A 20,766-nucleotide genomic window follows, 5' to 3' on the forward strand; every position below is an offset into this window, starting at 1 on the left:
GGAGGTTGGAGTGAGCCTGAGGCTAGGATGGAGGAACCAGCCACTTCCCAGGCTCCTGTGGGAAGAGCTGAGCCCTGAGTCGCCTGCACCTGCTGCTGTTCAGCCTGTTCTACTGGGGAGCCCTTGCCATGGGCCGTGTGGGTTCAGGGATCTGGACAGGTAGGGGCCCGTGCCCCAGCCAGAGCAGAGCTGGGGTCTCTCTGAGCCTCACAACTTGTATAGCACATTCATCCCCAGCAGGGCTTTGACCCACAGGGAATCACAGCTGGGCATGGTGGCTCCAGTAGGTCCTTGGCCTGGACATGGGCTTTGTGGGACCCTGTGGCATGATGGTGCGAGGGCCAGAGCGTCCTACTTCAAGGCCCCCCTCCCCCTCTGCTGCAGCTGGCTGCCTCTGCCCTCATCACAAGGAAGCAGCAGGAATGGGATCCCAGGGAGAAGCTCTAGGCCCTGGCCTCCCCCCCCCCCTCCTTCCTCCCTGAAGATAGCCCTGGGGGCCGGGGCTGGGCTGCTTCAGCCCAGGCCCAGTTGTGCCTACAACAAACTTTGATATGGAGGACAGCCACCAAATGGGATGAAAGAGGAGATGTTTACTGGTAGGTCAGAAACATCAAGGAAAATCCTACTGTTCCTAAAAACAAGAGCTGTGAGTGGCATTCTTTCCTTGTCAACTTGTCTTATAGATAGATGTTCTATTGGTGCTCATGAGAGCATCACTTAGAGGTCATGAATGGGATATAACCCTTAACACAACAGCACATATGGCTAGAGAGGCCCCATATTCATCTGGACACTATATCTATCTGTTTAAATCATCAGAACTTACTACTTTATTTTTATAACCCACTTCTGTGTTAGAACCTCCCATGTCTTTGTGTAACGACATCTGTGAGGCTGTTACTGACTCTCTTCCCTACATATCCTTGGAAATTGTTTAAACAAATATAATTCCTGGAAAGCAACATCTCATTATCCCCCTGTCTCTTTGACTGTTCTGGCTCCCAGTGACCCTTTTTGTATGCACACTTCTCAGATCCGTAAAATAAGAATCCCAGAAAAATGTGGAGAGACTTACATGATTACATGTCTTACTTTCCTATAAGCTGATAGTAAATATTTTGCCTTGGTTCAAAATGATAAGATGTACACAGAGAAAGGCATTTGTACATATTCTCACTATTTCCTTGGATGACTGGGAAGAGCTGTTTAATACTAAGACATTAATGAAGGCAAACACAAGCATCAGAAATGATTACTTGGTTGTTGTTGGCTTGGGCCCATTTCAAACAAATTGTCTGAATTACTATTGTCAAATAGGGTAATCTGGAAGTAAGGACAAAGTGAGGAGACTGTTACTATAATGTTACATTGTCATCTGTGAAAATGTATGTGGATTTTATTAGACTTGGTTCAGAGAAGCAAAGCACCCAAGGTTTTAATTATAGGAGAGATTTGCTGTTCCATAGCAACTTCAGTCTGAGGATCTCATGTACAAACCTAAATTAATTTATTTTTCTAACAGCCCTACTCAAGCACATCTGCACTGTGATTGCAGTTTTACAGATGAAGAAACTGAGGCATGGATAGGTTAACTGGCCTTCCCAACAGCACACAGGTACCCCATGGCAAAATGAGGACTAAAATCTGGACCTCTGACTCCCGATCTGGTGTTTTAGCCACAAAAGAAAGTTCATCGGAAGTTTAATTACATTTATTGAACCTCCTAAATTTACAACATTAAAAAGGAAAAATTACAGGAATGGATTTATCGTATATGTGATGTTCCTTCATTTGGCCAGGCTGGAAATCCTCTAAGAACATGTTTTTATCTTTCATCCCCTCAGCTTCTCATCCCAGTTTCAAATAGCGCAAGGAAATGAAGGAAAAGATAACAAAAACTTATTTGTCCCTTCAAAGAGGAATGCATAGTTCTAGTGGAAATGTTTGGTGAAGTGTTGTTCAGATTTTATTTGACCTGGTATACCCTTCACTAATTCTTATCGGTGGTGGTGCTTGTAAAAATTGCAACATTAGAACAGAAGAGACTGGTTCAAAAACACACCTACAAATGCAGTAGGGCTAGATCTTTGGGTATGCTAATTCTCCCAACTTCCTTTAACTTGAATATTTCTCAGTAGGTACTTTAGATCTCTAAGACTCAAGAGGCCTGCAGACAGGTTTATAAAATCATCATCGTCATCATAATAATCAGTTTTTGGAATATTTATCAACCGATAAATATTTCAAAGGGCCTAGTCAAATTTTGAGCAGTAGTTTGGCTTTGTTGCCATCATACTACACAAACACAAACATGTTCACACTAGAGATTTGCCTCTTGTTCATCTCCAGCTGGAATGAAGTTTGAAGACCATCTGTTTTAGTTCTTTTAAGCAAAAACACATTGTACCAGCTGTTGGTTAAAGAAAATGAGATAACTGAGGCTAAGCTCAAACATGGTGTAAATGGGATCAGTTTTACAGAAAGCATTGCAGAAGGCACCCACATATACAAATGCTGAATTTGACCCAGGAACTTTTACACTCTCACTGTCTCCAGCATTGCCTGTAGCACATATTTGTGGTTGCCTGTGAAACATTTTTCAGCAGCTCTTATCCCCCATTTAGGATGCTACGATGACATTTCTGTCCTTTCTTGTCCCATAGAAAGCTCAGACCTGAGCTGTGCCATCCCAGTTCAAAATGGTAGAGTAGCTTCATAATTATCACAAGGTCCCCTGGGAGTTCTGCCACAATCTGCTCTGCAGCGTTTGATTCTGTTCTGCTGTGAAATAAATCAGGGCTGGCCTTACTCACCAGGGATCTGATCCTGTGAGATACCAGGTGTGATGTCAGTTGTCTTATGGATGGTATCACCTGCCAGTAAGGTAGCCCCTCCCCTCGACTCGCCTGCCACAACTTTGCTGTTAAATTCTCACGAGAGGGTTCTAGTGGAGATCTTCTTAGAGGGGTTCCCCGACACGGGTGTACTCACAGTTGTTAGGAGCATGTTCCACGGGGCTCCGCCTTCCCTACACCCCATCCACTCGCCAACCGGTCCTGTGCTGGTCGGATGTTAACCTCGGTCTTTGCGGGCTTGCCCCGCAGTAGGCCTCAGATGGAGGGAAGAGCAAACAGCTGAACAACTTAGCTGGCTCTTTTCCCTTCTCTCTCTATTCCTTGGACTTCCTTCCTGTACTTTAGTGCCTTTTCTCCCTATCCTCTTCAGAAATAATATTCTCCTGGGGAGGAGTGGGATGCGGAGCTGCCTTCCCTTCCCCAGTGATCTCCAGGGGACTCCGAACCCCTCCCCTGTTCTACTTCTCCTAGGGGAAATGCTGGTTTCTCCTGACCCGCCTTCAGCAAGGAGCTTCTGTGTCTCCCCTGCTGTACTTCTAGGGGAAGTGTTGGTCCCTCCTTGCCCGCCTTCCGCAGGGAGCTGCTGTATTTCCCCTGTTCTGCCTCAGTCAGGGGCTCAAAGGCTTCCCCTGCCTTGCTTGCCGGTACTGCACAGGCTACAGCGTGCCTCTTCCCAGCAGGAGCCTCAGGATGCCGGACGTGCTGCCAGCCATCTCTCTCTCTCTCTGGCTCCCCCCTCCCCACGGGTCCTGTCAGGGTTTTTAAACGTTCCTGCAGCGGCCATGCCGGCCACCTCAATTGGACCTGCCGACTTGCGTGGCTGCAACTGCGGCTGCCACCACAGTCCTGGCTCCAGCACCACTGAGTCTTCTGGAGGTAAGTTCCCCCCTTGGGGCATCTCCTTCTGGGTTTTGTGCGCCCCACAGTTTTCCCCCGCCTCCTTGAGGCCGTGATGGCATGACTCCGCCACACCAGGCATCCTCAAATGTGATAGATAGTGCTCTAGTACGTAATTCTTAATGTCTACATTTAGATCTCTCATTCTTGTCTCTTCCCTCCAGGGGCATGCTGCTTCTCCATCTCTTACTTTCCATTGAGTCCAGCATTCAGATTTAAATTCTCCAAATGTTTTCCCTACTGCCAAATTATGAACTCTTCATTTAACTAATAAGCCCAATCATTCTGAGTCTGAGGACTGAAAAAAAATCCTTGAGTTTAATGGATTTAAATTGATTCTGAAAATTATTATTCCTTGCAGCAGATTGAGTAGATGGCAGGTAAGGAGGTCAAGGTGCATGATAGATACATTTATCACAGAAATATTTGTCTCTATGTGATATCTTTTAGGTGCAAATGGCTCAGAGGTCATCTGATATTAGCAACTGGTGCCTGTAACAATTGTAAAGTGCACAGGATTATTAACAATCAAGGCCTCATGCTCCTATCCTCTAAGGCAGGCTTCTCTTATTTCCCCACTTTGCAGATGGAGTAACAAAAAGATTGTATAAGCACACTTTTGGCAGATCTGATTGTAAAACCCAGGTCTCTAATAAGGAAGATTCAGTCTTCACCCCTTTACCTGCTAAACCTTTCAGGATGGATGTACCAGTTTATGTTGCTGTGTTGTAAGCCTCTAAACCACACTCTCCTCTGGAGCCAAAATGGATTCTAGGAAGCCTGAGTCCTAATGGTCCTGAGAGGCTGTTGTGTACCCCATTGTTAAAGGGTTTGTCACAATCTCTTCTACCAATGGCTCCACAAAGAATGTAATGGCTTGCTATTGCTAGCAGGTACTCTTTACCTCAAAAGATAACCATTTGTGAAGTCAGACCAAAGGTTCCAATTTCAAACCCTGCTATAACCCATGGTGGGGTATTTTGAATATGTAATATAATTTTGGGAAAGAAATCCATGGATTTTTTGTTTTGTTGCTTATAAACTCTTAAGTGACATACAGAAGGTATTTTAAGAGAACATTAAAAGCTGTCAAGCTAAGTGCCCAAAAGTATGGAAATGCAACATTTACAGTTGCCCATGCAACCTTAAGAGTGCTGTCTTGCTTTTTAACTAAACCTTGGGTTGCATGATCACTTGCTATTTCTTCTCTAGTATTCCTTCCTCACAGAGGAAGGGCACATCTCTTCTCTAGTATTCCTTCCTCACAGAGGAAGGGCACATCTCAAAGGAGAGTTGCAAGAAAATAAAGGAAGGTCTCATGATTAAAGCCTTAAAGTAGAAACTTGGAAAGAGAGGTCCCATACTTAGCCCTCCAACTGACTTTTTACACAGAAGAAAGAAGCTATCATATGAGACTGGCTTTAAGTTTGGTGATTTGTAATTTTTCAGTGTTTGATCTTGTAACTTTGCTATTTTAATGTAATTTTAAGAAATATAGGCAGCAGTAAGTGCTGTTTTCAGGAATGCTGGTGTAACTCCATGGATTACTGAAATACTTGTACCCATGCCCTCAGAAATGATTTTCTTTAAAAGTGTTTTTAGAATACTGTAGGAAGTGACTCAGGATAATAGCTAGTCTAATGAGCTATGTTGGCTTCCTGGAGTCCTTTAAAAATAAAACCATTCACAAGGAAAGGGAAAGTCTAGGAAAGAAAATAAAAAACCCTAGTGTATTTGAAGATACTTAAATCTGACATAATCCAAAGGATTGAAACCCTTCACCCATTGCCTCCTCCTCAGGCATTCTGTAATGTGTGCCACAGATAACACCTAGTCCTGCAGGGTTGTTCTGTGGGATTTTTCTCAAGCTATTTCTCTGGCTTTTTAATATTACTTAATCCAGCCTGTGTATGATGAAAGCCAAGATGCTGCTGTCCCACAAAGCTCTCCCAGGACTCTGGTTAACCTGAATTCATCATCTAGTTGTCCGTGAAAAATAAAATGAAGCTCAATTAATTTTGGGAGCAGAGGGATGGAATAGGATATAGCACAAAAATATTCTCTAGCTCCAGTATTATGTGTGTAAAATAATTTTAGTTTGTAATGAAATACATTAGCTCAGATTCCCAGGTTCACTCAACTCTATGTTGCTTAACTGATACAGATGAACCAGAGCCTGGCCACAACTTTTTAGCCAGGACCAAATGACATAACTAGATACTACATAATTTACTGGCAGTTCAGGGGACTGAGAAGCAGGTGTTGGATTGAGATCTAGCTAACCTCAGGCTGTTTTAAATGGAGCTAGACCTGGAGCTGTTGTAAATAGCCCTCAGAATCAGGGACGGCTATGCATTTACCTACCAGTCCCTTGCTCCTACTGAGTTCAGCTTTTAAAGTATGGTAAAGAGATTCTGGCTTTATAGGTCTGATGCCAAGTTCAAACTATATCACCAGTTAATGGGCCTGTTTCCTCACTATCTTTCCTATTCCTTAACTTTTATACTTGAGCAAAATTAGCATAAACCAAACCTTCTGAACTAGTAGCATTTTGCATAGGTATAAATGATGATACAAGGTGAACATGCCTACACCAGAGGTTTTCTGCACAGCCGACTAATCAGATGCACAGTAAACGTCAAGTATCTACATGTGCACCCAAAGTAAATTAATTTACTCCGCAGCAAGATAGTACTTATAAATACAAGTACTATCCTGCTGTAGAGTAAAAAACTTGGCAGCAGCACATGCGTAGATGTTGCCCCAACTAGATGGGGCCCAAGGATGCTTCAGCGAGGGGGCTGCCTGCCAGCTTACCCTGCACTGAGGCACCCTGATGTCCCAGCCAGCCCCTCTGCAGCACATTGAGCTGGGTCAGAGCATCCCCAGTCTGGCAAGCAGCCCTCATGAATGCTAATGGCATGTATAGATGTGCCCAGGTTGAGCAGAGGAGAATGATATCTGAAAAATCGGGGGGGAGGAGGAGGCTGTAGGTGGGGTGCTAGCGTAAGATAAGTCTTCTGTCTCTGCAGCCTGCAAAGCAAGCAAAAAAATACCAAACCTGGTAGATCTAAAACTGGCTAACACCTTGTTCTTCAGACAACAATTAGATAGCTTTGGGCAGGCTCTTGGGTGCCCTATTCTCTTTGGCACATGCTTTAATTCTGCATTTCCTGTCTTCTGCAGATGTTATTAAAACCTGGTAAGTTTCCAAACAGAATTGCATACAGAAATAACATTTGTAGCTATGCCAGCTAAATCTAGAAATCCGGCATCTCAAACTTTATGCTTCAGGGTGTAAACTGATAAACTGTGGCAGTCAAGAAAGAAACCCACCTCCTCCCCCCCTTTGCATATGTACTGTTTCATCCAGCCACTGACTAGGTAGATTGTGTTTTCCATTCTCTGTGCTCTGAATCATCAGGTATTCAGCCACTGCTGGAGGCACATACCGGACTAGGGAAATCAGTGTTCTGTGACATCAACAATAGGATTTGAATGTGGTTTAATTTCCTTGGGTTTTTTTTTCTGTTATGCGGCGTGGAAAGGCTGACAAGTGAGGATTTTATAGGTATTCACGTGTACACAGGCTGAAACGGTTTTTAAAACGTACAGCACATGACCCCTCATTTCATAAGTTAGGTACCTATGCAGAATTTAACTCTTATGCGGAGGCCAGCTTGAGGTCTGTGCACTTCTGAAGTCTTCACTGGAGTTCCATGTTTGAGAGTTTTACTGCTGCCTTGGCTTTTTGCTAACCCCTGCCCAAGGATACATTTTACCCTGAAAGAACCTGAACACAACACATTTCTGAGGAGGCTGCATTTTTTTTCCACCTTAAACCTGTTTTAAAACTTGACAAATCCTGCTTCTGCTTCCCCATCACAGGCAGAGAGGACACCCTTTCCACTGTTCTAACGTGTGTTAGATCCAAGACTGGGAAATCTCCAAATGGGAGTTCCAGCCTCTGCATACTGTGGAGCTGTGCTCTAATGGGGCTCTGGTTGGGCCTCATGGAGCTGAACTTGGTAGGGCACATCTCAAAGGTAGGGCTTTAGCTCTGTAACTGCCCACGTCAATCAGGCATTCTAGCCATCCACCCACAAGAGGCTGCAAATTCAGGAGTTGCTGCACAGCATTGCTCTATTTGCAATAGTGGCAATAAAGAATAAAGTGGCCCAACAGCTCGAGAGTGGGAGACCTTCATGGTACACCTACATGCCAACTCCGCTTAATTGGGCTTGGGATAAAGAACATTATTTGCCTGTTAACCTGCATCTTAAGTGCTTCAGGAAAAGGTTCATAACCATATTCTAAATCTAAACTTACTCTGTATTTTACTTCTGTAAATAAGAATTTATAATGGAAACATTAACATGGCCTTAAATAAACCCACTTACTAGAGAATTTCCTAGTGAGCCATAGAAATAAAATATTCATACAATTTGCCATGCCATATAGGCCTCCAGAGCTCAAAAGGAGACCAGCAATTTCTGAGGTGCAGGGTTGGGTTTGGGAATCTTTTATTTCTTGGCCACTGATTTAAATCCAGTCTAGGTGAGTAGGATCTGATAATCTGCACCTTCTAAATTTGTGACCCTAAATTAAATTAATTAATGGTCTTAGTCCAGTTCTTTGTGAATGGCTGTTCCTGTGGTAATTGACAATCTTAACAGAGAAGCCAGAGGCTGAATCATGGAAAACAAACTTACTTCCTAGAGGTGATCACTTAAGAACAGAACAGAGATGCATTTATAGCAATGGTTTAAACTGCCCTTGTCCATGCAGTGTTCAATCTCTGAATAAACAAAGGATTCCAAGTGTCTGGGATGTTTTTTTACACCAAAAAATTACTTTAAAATAGAAATTATATTTGCAATTGGATCACATACAAAGGTTGGTTATATTTATTAGTGTATCACTTCCTCGTGATTTTCAAGGTTTTCACCCCCTCTTCACTCCCAAGGGATTAGAATGTAATATGGTTTTAGAAATTAAATTGAGAGAAAACATGACTCACTGTGGAGTTATCTCATTCTCAGCATACAACAGGAGCCTTTATTGGGCTTATAGCACAACGATTAAGTATGGTAAGTTGGTTCAGTGAAAGCCACTGAAAAGCAGCGCTCCACACATTAAGTTGCTTGAGAGATTGTACACAACATATCTGAAATCTGTAATAAAATCCATAGTTCCCTTCAGAGAAGCTGTATCACAAGCTGTGGAGGTCCTGTATCATTACCAGCAGGAAGCAAGTTAGCTTCACACTTAACTTCAATACATGGATGCAGGGCAAAGTAATGCTGAAGGCTAGGGACTGATACCCCAACCAGCATTTAAAGGATAGGTTGGGATTTTGGTAGTCATGGAAGAAAGGCTTTGAAGGAGGCCTTAAGCAGCTGGATTTTATAGTGCGAACTTGGATCTTTTTATATAGAAATGTCATTAGGTCCTTAGCTATAGAGCAAGGGTGCTCAAACTCTAACCCACAGTCCAAATGTGTCCTATGGAGCCATCTCATTTCGCCCATGGTGATCCCCTCAGGTCTGGAAATTTGGCTGTGAGGGAGTGATGGCCATTATATAGCCATCCTCCCTGGCTGCCAAATTCCCAAACCCCATGTGCAGCCCCTTCCCCTGCAAGACTGATCCATACCCCCTTCCCCCTGCTTCTGGATCAGAGCTGGGCCACGCAACCTTCCCCCACACCACAGGGCAAGGTTGGGACCTGGCCATGCAACCTTCCCTCCTCTTGGACCTGGGTTGGTGCCAACCCATGCCCCTTTCCCCCCATGGGGACAGGTGGGGACATGGCCACACCCCATTTCCCCCTTCCCTGCAGGGCCAGGTTGAGGCCGGGCCACTCTCCCTTCCCCTCTGTGGGGTTGGGTCAAGCTCCTTTCTCCTGTGGGACTGCATTGGGCCGGTCTGCCCACTGCAACCCTTTGTGTGACTGGATGGTACCTGCTGCACCCACCCCAGATGTGGGATCAGCACCACTGGCCAGATTTGGTCTATGGATGGACTGGGCACTGCCCATCTGGCCCACCGGGCAAATAGGTTGGGCATCACTGCTCTGGAAGATGTAATTTTGGGATTGAAAAAACACCCTGTCTGTCTGAGAGTATTTCCAATACTCCTGGATTCCCAGACTTATTGAAGTAAGGTAGTGGGAAATTCTTTTCTGAGCACACTACTCTTGTTTTCTGGATTTTATCTCAAGGCCTTTGGCTGCACTGGTGACATTTCAGTGTGCTGGACTAATGCATATTATGGAATGATCAAAAAGAGCTTCATCTAAGGCTCTTTGAAGTTAATCAAATGATTCCAATTGATTTTAATGGGTTTTGGCTCAGGCTTCAGATGCAGGAGTGGTGGCAGGGCAGAGACAAATGTGATTATGAAATGTATGTACACACAGGATCAGTTTATAAATTTGCACTTTCACTTACTTGGATAGGCGAAACTTCACATTTGCAAATAGTACTTCTTTATCCAAAACTGGCACTAAGAAACCCAACTGCTGGATTTGCATAAGCAAGTGCTCTTCATACACCGAAAATAGTTGTGCATGGGAAAAGAACAGCTGCAATTTCAGAGGCATCTGTTATTTGTGAAGTTTTTGAACAACTTTCCCAGATGCAAAACATTAGGGGGCAGATTGAAAAAGATATTTAGGCTCTTAACTCCTATTTAGGAGTCTAAACTCCCATTAATTTCAATAGATTCTTATGTGAGAGGCAAAATTTCTTAGGTTGATATCTTTATTGGACCAACCACGCAGTTGGGATAAAGTTAGACAAGTGTTTGAAAGCAAAACATTCTTCCTCCAGTCTCTGATCACAGGAACCAGGCACAGCATAGAGAAAAACAACTTAGGGGAACCTAAATATTCCCAGCCCCTCTGCACCTAGCTTTCAAACAGCTCCTCAACCTTGCCCAACTCATTATCAGAAGCAAACTCTCTGCTGCCTAACAGACATCAAGTGGGACACTTGCCTTAACAAGAAATGCTTAACTTGTCAACATACCCATCATAAAAAAACACTAGAATCCATGGTTCCTTACATGCCTTTCCCAAAATATGATATATCTGATCCAATGCTCTCGTGGCAACTACGTGGGTGAGACTAAGCAGCAACTATGCATCAGAATGAACCCGGACACAAAAATATATAAAGGAAGGAGGCACACACGCCATTAGGAGCCCATTTCTCACAGAACAATCACTCGCTTTCTGACCTCACTATCCCATGCTCAAGGGAAATCTACCTTTAAAAGGTGAACTTTTTAACAACAAAAATGCATAAGCTGGTTGGACACTAAGAACCAAGGACTAAACATTAATATCCGGTTTATGATACATTATATTTTACCCAACTCCTGAACTTCTTCCACACAGAAAAGGTGACCCTCCTCCTGTCTGATAGGCTGTCACCTCCCAGTAATAAGCTTCTTAACTTTTGCTACTTGTATGTTTGCTACCCCTGATAATTTCCCTCCCCCTCTCCCCTCTCCTGCTGCCTTGTTTCTGTGATCAAAGACCTTAGGAAGAATGTCTTGCATTCGAAAACTTTTTTAACATAACCTAGCTACCTAACTGGTCCAAAAAAAGATATCACCCTAAGAAATCCTTGCCTCTCACATCATTTCTGGATCATCCCAGCTAAACCATCACTCTTGTGCTAAAAAAAAATAGAAGCGTGAGCATCTAAATATCTTTATAGCTCGGGCCCTAGGTAACTATGAAAAGATATTATTGATAATGGTGGTATGAATGATACAGCGTGCAGGTTTAGCTGTTACCCTTCCTAGCATAGCAACTTTACCCTTCATCTGCCATACTTGGGGCATGAGGCAGATTATTCCATAACTCACTCTAGTGTTTCTTTCTGCCATCATCAGCTCTGCACCATTCTTTTTTTCCACAGGACACAGCAACTAGACCTGCATTAGTGGGGAGGATGGTCCCAACACAAGGAGAAGAGTGATGGTGCAAAATCAGGAAAGGGTGTAGGAAATGCAAAGGATCAAGGAGTTTAGGAAGGCCAGATTCATCCATTTTCTATGTAAATCCAGTCAAAGGCTTGAAACAGTTGCGGGGGATATGCTGGTGGCACAGAGAATGACACTTTAAAAATGTCTTCTTTTGCCAAATGCAATGATCTAGAACAATGCTTCTCAAACTGTCTGATGTGGCGGACCGGCAATTTTTTTTCCATTGGGCCAGGGACCGGTGCCCGGTTCGGTCGGTGGCAGCAACTGTGTGTAACAGGGCTACACAAATGCATGACTGGCTGTTTCTTTCTCTTTCCTCACCTCGCATGACGTGACGTCACCTGGAGTGTTGGAATGTACGAACTGTGGTGCTATGACATATCAATGTTATGCTTCTGAAAATATATTTCTTTCTTTCCTGGCAACTCGCTGCGGACCAGCGACTGGTGGCCGGTCCGCGGACCACCACTTTGAGAAGCACTGATCTAGAACAATATTTCTGCATTGCATGTTGCAGTTGAGGCATCATCTGAAAATACCTCTAATACAAATAGCATCCATATGGAAGATTTTTGCCTTTCAGGCCTGGATGCGTTCACAAAAGACAGAAAAGAGAAATAATTTTCTTTCAGTAGCGTTTGAAACAGTCCTCCTCAATGTCTGCCTTGGTCCTCCAGTAATGTTCCCTTTATACCTCCCTTCCTAGCAGCTTCCCCCTGGGAAAGGTTTTCCAGTCCTATAGTGTGAAAACTACAAATCTCAAAGCACTGCAATTCAAACTCTCTGCTTAGAGAGACTTTAAACCACTCTTGCCATAAATATCTCATCGATGCTGCCTGACGTCAGAGGCTTTGGGAGGTTGGTCTGAAAGTGAAAACAGCAGCAGTTCCAATCTGAGTACAGTACAGTACAGAGAGCGAAAGGAGCAAGACAAGCACGGCTCTGTGTGGATTATAGGACTGCAGAAAGGGGGGAACTGCGCAGGGACATGGGGACTACAATGTAAGTGCAGCTGCTGCAACAACTCTTCTCTATTCTTTGTGAACAGACCCAGGCAAGCACCGCTTTCTTTTCTTTTTCTCTAAAACAATCTGAAGGCAGCTTGGAAGCCACGATGATTTAGATCTAGCTGGGTTTTTTTTTCCTGAAGTGTACTTAGAAAGGGGCTGAAAACCAGCCCTTTCATGCTCTGTGTCAGGGTATGTGGGAGAGAGGGGAGGGAATATCTTTGGAAAGCTACAAAATTAATTGGGGACTGAAATCAAGATCTTTCTTGTACTGGTAGCAGGTCAGTAAAATCCCAAATAAACCCCAGGCAAGAACTAACTTCCTTAAGCTTTTTCACAGTAGGTGATTTATTTTTAACCCTTTCAGTCTTAACTTTCAGCTATGAGAAGTTTTTCTTTCATCATCTGACAGCCATTTCCAGGCTTCCTTACAATGGCATTGAGAAATTCTGTCCAATCCTATTTGTCAGGCTACTCAGAGAAGCAGATACAAAATGCTTATTAGATAAAGCCTGCAAAGTCCTGAATACTAAACACCTCAGGACTCTGTAGCCTTTTGTTGGCTCCCTAGGGGAGTTTGGTAATTATATAGGAAGAAAGAACTGAGAAATATCTCAGGATAGGAAAGTGACTGATGCAGGGTCATACCTGAAGAAGGCAGGGAGATAGTAACAGTGGAAAACTTGAGGGGCTCTGGCACCTCCAGGGATAATGGATTAGGAAATTTGTAAAACAGAACAGAAGTCTGTGTGCCAGGGAAAACAAATAATTGTCTTCCTCTGCAGCCAAAATGATACTCAAACCAGCAGTAAAGCCCATTCAATTAAAAGAAGGCATATTCACTAAGGGAAAAAATATTTTTAAATTAAAACTTTATAACGCACTGTACTTACTATTGTTAGTATAACTAAATTAGTCGTTTCCTTGCATAATGAGGTGCACTCACAATTGTCCATGGGAGACATAAATAGTTGTTCCTAATCCTAACAGACCTGAACCCAGCTGACTCTGGACTGAGTTTCTGATCAGACCCCTTCTGAAATCAGAAAGGGATTTTACCAGATAAAGCAGAAGTGTTTGATGCATGTGTTTTGACACTTTTCGTTTACCAAAGATTTAGAAAATAAAAACCCTTTTCTAAATCAGCAAGCTGGACCAATGCAGGTGCTGCAAGGAGCAATGATCCTGTTTAATGTCAATTTAAAGCTACAATGAAAAGCAGAGTCAGTGTGAATTACACAATACAACATTCTGCAATGTCAGTAATTGGCTTCAACAAACAAGCAACCATAAAAAGGCTGTTTCAAGTCCCTGCTAACTGGTTTGCATTGTTTTTGTAATGGAACAAGTCTGCAAATATTTTTCTTCTTGTGGGTGGCAGAATGGGTTGCTGGGGAGGGGGAGGATAGGATTGGATGGGAAATCTGTGCATAACATCTATTGGCTCTCCAAAGTGAAATCAGTCAGTTCCAGTCTTCTGGGCATAAAGTTGCTGCCGGAATCTCCTTCTCTGCTTGAGTGGGTGGGGAAATGTCCATGTCAGCTAATGAAACGGGGCAAAGTTTAACGGACAGATGTTCAAGTGCTAATCCAAGTTCAGGGCTGCCATTCCATACTATACAAGCTTGCCTGATTTGAGGGAAATTAAATTGTACTGGAAAGGATCATGGCTATGAATGAGAGAGAGTGTGTATTCTGGGAGCAAAACCCTGTACTCCTCATTGCTGATACAAATATGAAATTAAATTTATTGACATGAACAGTACTAGGATCTGGGTTCTGTGCCAGTATTCACCCATCCCTATTTATTTTTTATTGAATTTTATTTACTGTAGGTTGGCAACTACTTTTCCAGGAAATATTACATTGCAGCAGTCTAATTGGCTGGCTGACAGCATTAAAAAGGAAAAAAAACTCTTTTAGAATAGGTTTAATGAGTTGTTAGGAGCTGAAAATATTTTCCCTAATAAAAGGCTTGAATGTTGATACAATCAGCAAGAGTAAAAATGATGAGACAGACCATTTCAGCTGGCTTAGCAGTGAGTCAGGCTGGCACTGAAGTGCTTCTGTACCATTCTGGGCTAATGCATGTGGAGCTAGTGGAGGCCAGGGGAATGTGGAAAGGATTTCCAAGTCAGGATCCACAGAAGGAGACTTGATTGTGTCTTTCTGGTTTCCAGACATCCACCCACAAGCAGCTGGCTAGGGTACCGCTCTACCTGCAATGGCTTGGAAGCCTGGGAAATGCTTGAAGAAAGGAAATTTCCCTGTAGTTCAGAAAGGACACCCTACATATAAAGTTGCTTGTAGAAAATGGGGAGAGAAGCTGTAACATTACAGGAAGAAAGATTTGAGGGGAAAGGTGGGGAGAAGCTACGATCTATGATTGTTTATCTGGATCAGATCACTTCACTAGAGAGAGATCTTGTATTTTGCTTTTTCACTGATGGACACTAACCCTAAACTGCAGAAGAAGGTGGGAGGAAAACACTATACTGAGAAGACAGTGCTAGTTTCTTTTTCAGGTTTTGGCCTCAGGATGTAGCAGGAGATTTCCCTATGAAAGTCTCATGCCAGTCATGCTGTGACTGAGGTTTTAAAATATCTTCACTGTGTGCCATAAAGTGCAGTCATGTGGTTTTATGATCTTAGTTGCATCCTTGTAAATTTTTCGTAAATAGCGCTAGAACTGCAGTTCACTTCATCTGAGCTTTGTAAATGTGAGATACGATCCTGCTTTCACTAAAGCCTGTGGCAAATCTTCTTCCCAGAAAGAATAGGTCCATATTTAGGAAACACTGACTTTATTTGTAGGTTTCTCTGTGATGGGCTCCTATTCTATAGACAGTAAGTGAGAACTTACTAAAGTTGAGTAGCCTCATGTAGGCATCTCTCATATGTACCATACCCATTTCCTATAGCTGCTGGAAGATTCCCAAAGGGCTCATTGGAAATATCTCCAGTCATTCCAGGTTAACCACATGTCCTAATTATTGAGAAATAGAAGAGAGTCCCATTTCCTGGTACTCAGGGTTAGGATGTGTAGGAGATTTGGCTTTGGGCTCTATAGTTAATGAGATTTTTCAAACTTGGGTCAGTCCTACGGAGATTTGACCCACCAAGGCTAGAACAACATGTTCCTAAACCAAACGAAAACTGACTGCTCTATTTTTAGTCAGATGAAACACTGCATTTGTTTGTTTTCATGTTTTTCAACACACTGCAAGTGGACAGTGATCTCCCTTGTGGCTTTTTCTTTTCTCTAATATGTGGCTCCTTTGAACTGACACCATCTCGGAGTTAATAGTGGTAGCAATCAACATAAAAGCATGCACTGGACCTGATTTGTTTCTCATATAGGTCGATTTTATAGCATTGTAATTTTACTGACTTTACAGTAGAGTTACTTCCAGTTTACAATGGTGCACGTGATATCAGGATCATCACCCTCAAAGAGCTAATTACTGTGTCTCACAGTGCCCCCATAATTTAGATAGGTTATTATATTATTAGGCCAGATTTCTGTGTTATAAACTGGCACTGGAGCTTCAGAGAATCGATGCCAGTCTACATCAGCTCAGGAACTGACCCATTGTCTCTGGGTTACAAATTAGGTAAACTAGGTACAGGCAGCTGCAATCTCTTCTCATTTGCCACAGAAAATCTTTTTAACCTTATAGGCTTCAGTGCATCAACTCCAGACTTCTATTGTAATAAGTTCAAATGACAGCAGAATTTGGCCTAGAGAAACTGAGGTCCAAACTGTCTCAAGTGGCCTATAATTTTGGGTCTCTATTTTTGGTGCCCTACTTAAAACACCCAGGCACTCAAAAATGAGACAGCCAAAATTAAAAGGCACATTTGAAAATGTCGGCCTAAGTGATTTGGCCACACCTATGCAGTAAGTAGGTTTAGTTCTTCACACACCAGATTTATGTTGGTGTAGCTCCATTAGAGTTAATGGGTTACTCCTGATTTATGCCAAGGTAAATAGAGGGCTTGAGTCCTAGTTTTTCAGAGCTCGGAATAGCTCTGAGGAACTTTTGAACATCAGCCCTGTACTCTCTTTTATGGTGACATAAGGAGCTTCCCACAACAAAGTTCTTTCAGCAGACTGTATTTGACTCGCATTTAGCATTTGCTTCATGGTCCATTTTAGATTTTGCATAATTTTGAAAGTGTCTGTCTTCTCATAGTTTAAGCATTGAAGCTCTGGCATGTCTGGTGAACTCTGCCGAGTCAGCTATTGTCTCATGAATGTTGTGGGTTGGAGAGAGATAGCACAGTGCATCTGCCCAAGAGCAACTCAGGAGTGTGTGGGATATGAATAGAGAAATGACTCTTTGAAGAGAGAAAATGAAGTCTGAGATCCTTCTGATGGGTTACCATCAAAGCTAGGGCTTTCTTTGGAGGTTCAGAAAGAATTGGAGAGATTCATTTAAAGTAACAAGAAGGAACTAGGCAAGGCAAGGGCAGGGAACAGAGCACTTGTAGACTTAATGGAGTAGAAGCCAGGAATCATGCAGGGAATAGGACATGTTGGATTGGGAATAGAAAGGTAAGAAAAAACAGTGAGAGGAGTGAATGGAGAAAAGAAAGGCAACCTCAAAAGTCTGAGAAGAGCTTTAAATAATCATTCTGGATCCCATTGTGCTTTGGCTCCAAGTGGGGTATAGACTTCTTCCCTGAACACCAGGGCCTTACTCATTTCCTAGCTTTGCTGGCTTCAAAGAAATAATCCCTGAACTGACATAAGCTTTGAAGTTCACATTTGTTTTTGTTTAAGAATTTTTTTTCCCTCTTAATTGTGTCCCAAGATGACTTGAATGCAGGCAACAGATGTACCAGTCCAGCCTGGCTCCTATTTGAATCAAATGTCAAGCAAATCTTGGAGCTCCAGCAGTGCCCATTCCATGTCCCTAGTAGACTTTTTATTAAAGTAGAATGTAAACAAGGAAGTGTTCCTCTGTTGATCCAAGATAGCTAACAGATCTAAATAATTTTTTATTTATTATTTTGTTTGGAGGAAGAGGAAAATTCTTTTAGCTGTTTGCTGAATGAATTCATGGGCCATGAAGTCCAGACAGCCTAAGATTTACATGGAACCAAGTGAAAAATCATCCATCCTCTTTGAGACAAGCACTCAGATACCAATTCATTTGTAAGACATGGGCTGAAGATGTGTTCCTAGGAAACCTGCCTAATTTAAACATACATATACATAAACACATTGGATATACCCGATCACCTTCTGCCAGGGTAAAGCAATGGTAAAACTTTCAATGGGAGAAATCACAGTGAGGATCTTCTGTCTGATGTTCTCCTGGTGGTTCCATATGGAACTGGGGTTTGAACCCCAACGAGGTAAGCCATGGGGACTGCACAGGAAAACCAGGAACTTTCTAGTGATCTGAAGTCAGGGCAGGGTGGCATTTTATAGACTAATTTGATCAGAAAGGGATGAATAGTGATCTGTTCAAGTTCTAGGGGATTTGTAAGGTGCACAGAGATCTGAACAGAGGCACCCTGCAGCAGCCCATTGGCAATGCAGCTTCAATGCAATGGCGTTATTGACAACTGTCCCTTGCTATAAGCTTCCCCTTGTTCCTTCCTTTAAAGAAGACCTACCGCCTCTGATTTTCCATAAAAATATCTTGTTAAAAAGAAACTCACAAATATTTTTAGAAGTGTTTTATCCTTCCCCCCCACCCCAAAATGTTATATATTTTCCTCAAAAAGGGGATTTGAGATTTGGTTCCAGTACAAGTGCTATCAGGAATGGGGCAGTCCGTTAGTGCAGATGGGATCTGGGTTTCTCACTGACTCACTGCTGACTGGTATTCCTGAGCCTGAGGAAGAGTGTGTGCGCCTGAAAACTTGCAGAAAAAGATGCGGAGTTTTTTGCGATGTTTTAATTGATCTAATAAAAGGTATCATCTCTGAACCAAGAGTTCTAGGTTTTTGTATTTCTTTTTGTCTCAGACAAACACGGCTACCAAATACATCCTAGGAAGTGATTCTGCTTTAATCTACCCTAGCAGAATCCTGACTCTCCCTTGCAAGAAACTTCATCAGTATCTGCACACAACATGAAAGAAAGCAGCCTCTTAACCAAACACAAGAACACTGTAGTCCTCTCCTTTACAGTTATGTATACAGCGGGAACCAATTACACTGTGTTGCTAGCAGCTGACTACATGGTGAGACAGTTGGTTGTATCCTCACTTGTGTTCTGATGTGTTAATACCCAACAGCACTGGGATGCAGGAATAAAGTAATAACAACTGCAGGGCCCTGCCAATATGGACTGTTCTCCAGCTGTGCCCTACTGAGATATGAATATGCCCTGTAGCTTCTTTCCACATTTTTACTGCCCTAGGGGTCAGGTGTCCTGATGAGTGAATCCTTCTTGCTCTCATGTAGAGGCCTTGAAATGTGTCACCAGTGACAGAAATACAAAGCTTGACCTTAGCCTTTCATCATCAGCAGGATTCAGGCACCTAGCCTGTGTGAGCATAGAGGAGTTTCTGGCATTCACCACTGCTACGCTATGGGGAGAAAAGCAGATGTATTTTCTGATGAGGTGAAACGTTTCTTGTGGGACCTGTTAATAGTTTTCTGGCTGTGTCTGGGCTTATCAAGAATAACCTCAGGCCCCTTCTCAGGGATGTGTTCTACTACAGATGTCCAACTGTGCCCTTCACGACACATTTTATGCTTTGAAAGGAGACAACATTTTACAGGCAAGAGCTGATTCCCTCATCTCCTATCTAAATTGCCAACCTAATGCTAGTACATTCATATTCAATAGACCATTTCTAGAGGTTCTTATTCTGATTAACTCAGTCCTTATTCAGCCCCGCTTTAACACCAGTAGTTCTAAATCTTTTCAGAGTCACAGCGACTCTCTGCAACTTTTTTGAATGTGGCAGTACCCTGGTTAAGAACCACTCTGCTCAATTTAGTGCTTCTCAATTGGATCATGCTGCCTCCAGGTAATATTGCCTCATGATCTTGCTGCCCAGCCAGACTGGGAAGGGCACTGGCACATGCATATGCTCTTCCTCCATTAGGATTCTCTGATCAGCCTGAAGCAGGCAGGAAAGTGAGCTCGTGCTCCATCCCTTCCTGGTATGACCCTCCATGACACGTGCACCTCTGTTTCTGGAAGAGCTGCAGCCTAAGGTAACTTTCTTGCTTGCTTTAGGCTGATCAGAAAACCCTAATGCAGGAGGAGTATGCAGTACAGTTCTACCTGGCCATTGCTGCAGGTCCCCTGAAGTTTTTTGGCATCCTGATTGAGAACCGCTGTCCTACACAATGAAAGTATTCTCTAAAAAAGAACTACATACAGAATGGAACTGACCTTGCGCTAGATGGTATCATTTCAAGGTCATGCTGATCTTGCACTAGATGCTTGCACCCTTAATAAAAAGGGCAGCTGAAGAGTGTAACACCTTGAGACTTTTGCCTAAGTTTTCAGTCACCACCCTCCATTTCTGCAGGTGCAACTGGAAGCACAGATAATTTAAGGGATAGTTTTATGCCTGCGGTCATTGGCACCTATAGATTAGGTTCCTTACATCCCACAATCTAGGACTACAAATGAAATCAGTGCTTTAGAAAACTAAACAGCATTAGCTGCACCTGCAAATATTTTTGTCCAGAAAAGATAGACAGAAATGGACATGTAAAAATGGGTGGAAAGGTGGCCTTGAGTGTCTGCCTGGGATGTTCCAGATCATGGAAATCAGAATCTACCTCTGTGCGGTGAAACCACTTAGGAAGTGACAGTTAATCCTTCGCTGTTAACTGCCCTGAATTGAGACCAAAAACTGCCTTCTTATTATTTACAACTCTGTGGTGTCTAGAAAGGGTTTTAAAAAGCACTGAATATGATACTGCATCTGAGTTGCATCTCTGGTTCTTTGTATAAATAATTATTCTGAGTGGCATCCCATGAAATCTCAGGATAACAGAGAATGCAGTGCAAATAGCAACATCAGGATT

At 42.9% G+C, this 20,766-nt stretch overlaps 1 protein-coding gene across 4 annotated transcripts in view; it reads left to right on the forward strand.

The window, feature by feature from the left end:
- Nucleotides 1–20,766, forward strand: part of DAAM2 (dishevelled associated activator of morphogenesis 2) — a 308,724-nt gene that overhangs the window by 15,071 nt on the left and 272,887 nt on the right. For 3 of the 4 annotated variants that reach the window (XM_019483067.2, XM_014598043.3, XM_006257879.4), the window contains exon 1: nt 12,647–12,751. The exons of the other annotated variant lie outside the window; for it this stretch is intronic. The gene's annotated coding sequence lies outside the window, so the exon portion shown is untranslated. Of the gene's footprint in view, nt 1–12,646; nt 12,752–20,766 lie in introns of those variants that run through there. 4 annotated transcript variants of the gene reach the window in all.

The sequence above is a fragment of the Alligator mississippiensis genome, chromosome 1, assembly GCF_030867095.1.
Source record: "Alligator mississippiensis isolate rAllMis1 chromosome 1, rAllMis1, whole genome shotgun sequence".
Taxonomy (NCBI): domain Eukaryota; kingdom Metazoa; phylum Chordata; order Crocodylia; family Alligatoridae; genus Alligator; species Alligator mississippiensis.